Source organism: Adiantum capillus-veneris, chromosome 9 (genome assembly GCF_014529385.1).
Source record: "Adiantum capillus-veneris isolate H3 chromosome 9, ASM1452938v2, whole genome shotgun sequence".
NCBI classification, from domain to species: Eukaryota; Viridiplantae; Streptophyta; class Polypodiopsida; order Polypodiales; family Pteridaceae; genus Adiantum; species Adiantum capillus-veneris.
The window spans coordinates 89,469,331-89,472,824 of NC_140939.1; the positions used below are offsets into that span (position 1 = coordinate 89,469,331).

Consider the following 3,494-nt stretch of genomic DNA (forward strand, 5'->3'; position numbering starts at 1 on the left):
AAAGGTTTGGTTGCTATGTCCTCACAAAAACACAAACAAAAGTGTGAAAAGTTCTTCACAGTCTCCAATACAGCATGTCTTTTCTTGTAATAGGTTGATTGTAGGATATGCCAGATGCAAAGTGAAGGCTTGTTTCCAAATGCAATCACCTATGCTTGGGCCTTGTGCACATGGGTGAGATTTCACAATGATATTGAGAAGATGTTCACATGGGCAGTGGAATTTAGAATGAGATTTTCTGTCAAGAGCTCTTGCAAAGCGATGGAAATGGTTTGGGTGATATGTATACTAGTGTTCTCAATGCATGTAGTCTTTCAAGTTGACTGCATGTCATGAGTGTTGTGTACAATATGTCGTCTCTTGGAACGTGTTGATTGCAGGATAATGCCCAACATGACCATAGTGAAGAAGCTCTGGGCTCTATCAACATAGTCGGGGTGGAATGGGCAACCACAAGTTGCATGTGATTGTAGCAGGCCTATTTCCACCCCAGTGTGCATCTTGGGCTATGTGCCTTATCATTAGTTGTGGAGGATTCAAAGTGTATGTACGATCCACATGTCTTGAGTAGTTTTTGTGTTGGCTATGAGAAAATGAGATGAATGTTGGAGCTGCATTTGGATGGTTTTAGTATACATTCTAATGCTGATTTTGTAGCCAATGGAGGCTGATGCAAACAGTGAGATATCACCAATATGAGAGTGCTTCCCACTCCCCATTTGGGGATGATTTGTAAGCTGCATGCAGGTTGATATTTGTGGTGATTTTTCCTTGCCATTTGAAGCAAAATATTGATTGTGTAAGTCCTTGATAAAGGGATGGAGGTGGCTTCCACACGTCTCCTTTGGTAGTGCTCTAGCGGACATCTATGCCAAATGTCACGTGCACACAAAAGCAAAAAAAAGTTCTTAGCTTCTCATCCTGAATGTTGTAAAAGCACACAACGTTCTTTGTGAGTTTCTTGCATCGAATATCATCTTTTGGAATGCCTTGATAGAAGGATAAAGGCTTGTTTACATGTGCAATTAGCTATGCTTGCATCTAAAAGGCATGTTGCATTGCCTAAGTTTTTGAACATGTGCTGTAGTGGACATGTAGGCCAAATATGGCATGCTCGCAAAAGAACAAAAATTTTGATAATCACCTTTTCATCTCAAATGTTGTAAAGACATGCAAAGAGATGTGAGGTGGGGTTTCTCCTCAATGCTATCACCTAAGATTGAAATTTGAAGGCTCTTGGCACTAAAAATTTGTTGAAATGGGCTTAAAAGGTCATAAAAAGATTTATGTACATGGGCTGCTAGACATGGTTGTGCTTTGATTGACATTTATGTTTGCAATCCCTTATCATGTATGCTTGCAATCCTCCACAATTCTCTCGAAATACATTTCACGCATGCTCGCATCTTGAAGACCTACAACATTGTGCAAGACATTTGCATGGGGATTGAAATTATGAGATCAAATTTCCAGCCATAGCTTGTTGGAAAAAATGTTGTACTTGAGACTTGTTGTGTATCGACATCTGCAGTAAGAAGGTTAAGTACTCGACAAGATGCTCCGAAATATGCTCTATCAAGTGCATGATTCCAAGATATGTCCAACAATGGCAAGGCTAACCAGCATTGATATGCTTTTAGTAGATGCATACACAAGTAGTTATGGGATGCAAAGCCAATTTGTGCATTATCGATGTTGTAGAGCACCTTGTAGTTTTTATGGAGCAAGTTTTCTATAATCTCGATGCCGCCGACAATGGGGATCATGGCAAAGGCAATAGTTCCCCTTGTTATGCACTAGAATGAAGTAATTCTCTAGAGGGAGGGCTAGATCCAGTCCTTGCATGTGTGGAGTGAAGGGTGGGATTGTCGTGCTTGGCTACCCACTTTTTATGTAATAGAGGGGCAAGTTTGGATGGTTTGTATATTTTGGCAGCCTCATAGATGCATCAAATGCTTGCTGCAATGCAACGAAGGCAACATTTGGCACATATGTGTATGTAGTGCATGAGTCCAAGATCATGCCCCCTCCTCCTGTGGAGTATATTGAAATGTGCTGGCTGGGATGCTGAGCCTCTGATTAATGACACTGAACCCAAGCACATCAATGTAGTAAAGGGCCACTACCACAATCGCATTCACAAGCATGGGCATAAAGCCCATTGATGAGGCATTCTCTATGGCTTCTGGCTTCCTTGCCCATGAGCAGAGTCATGGCTTTGCTAGAGGATGGTTAGTTGGAGAGACAAGGCAATAGGAGAAGTTCTTGCCCCCTAGAGTCTGGTTGAGCTACAATGGGAGGGAGAGGGCCCTTTGCCCCATGCTAACCAATGTGGAAAAAACCCCATATTTGCCTTGATTGTTGTAGTTGCACCCAAAAGCAAGTCCGGGGAATGTTGTCAAAGTTTTGTCTACATAAGACATTGTGATGATGAGAAGAATATTGGCAACCCAAAGGCAAGAAATGATAAAAGAACATAGCTTGATTGTCATACATCTACCTATTGAGAGGAGAGTGTGAGTGTCACTGCCAAATTGGCCATGGGTGCTGGCCTGGCTAGCATAGTAATAAGTGTAATGACAAGAGTCAAACTAGCATTGGAGGTCTTTTGAAGTAACCCACATTAAAACTCAGTTTCCATCCTTCTTCTGAATAGCTTTGAGTACAATTACAAGAGAAAAACTTGTTGCTTTCACCTTCATCATGCATTTCTTGCATGCTTGACTTGTGTAGCAGTTATTGACCAAAGAGCCCCCATGCACTAGATATTTGTCCAAGGGCCACTAACTAGAAATCTTATCATAGCTAGCTTACCGCAACATACCTGAAAGATGCGTGCATAAGTGATGGCATTTGGAGAAAGCCTACCCTTCGCATCTGCTGTAAACATGCCTGAGCATCCTTTTGATGGCTACGTTGGGCATATCCTTCAATTCTTGCATTCCAAACCAGAAGCTCATTTAAAAATTTCTATCCATTTTGTAAGGGCACCACAATCAACATACCTAGTGACCCGCAACATTGAGCATATCCTGTAAATATTGCATCCAAAACACAACATTTCGGACAAGAATCTCATCATAAATTTTGTCGTTTTGTGAGGCCACCACACTTTGCATACATTCTAATCAATGTGCTCTTGCCATATGAATTTTGTTGCTTTACAAATTCTCAGCATGTATCCTATGCTCTTGGCACAAATCCTTCTTTTGAGCACATGCTTCAAGAGTATTTGGCTAGGAATCTTGTTGTAATCTTTTCTACAAGATCACCAAAAAACATACCATGTTAAGCCTTCTGTTTTCAAACAACACATGTGTGAATACAAAATAGTACTTCTCAGTTGGCCCCTTGTTCATCACAAGCTCCTTATGGGTCCCACCTCTTTAAGCTTCTTAGTCTTATTTTATTTCTTACAGGCAACAAGCACAACACTTAATTTATCTTAAACCAGAGGAGTATCCAACATTGTGATGAAGAGTATACAATAGATT

The 3,494-nt window shown here is 40.9% G+C and overlaps 1 pseudogene; it reads right to left on the reverse strand.

Moving 5' to 3' along the window:
- Positions 1 to 1,347: 1,347 nt before the first annotated feature.
- Positions 1,348 to 2,890, reverse strand: LOC147450783 (aspartic proteinase nepenthesin-1-like; annotated as a pseudogene).
- Between the last annotated feature and the right edge of the window lie 604 nt (positions 2,891 to 3,494).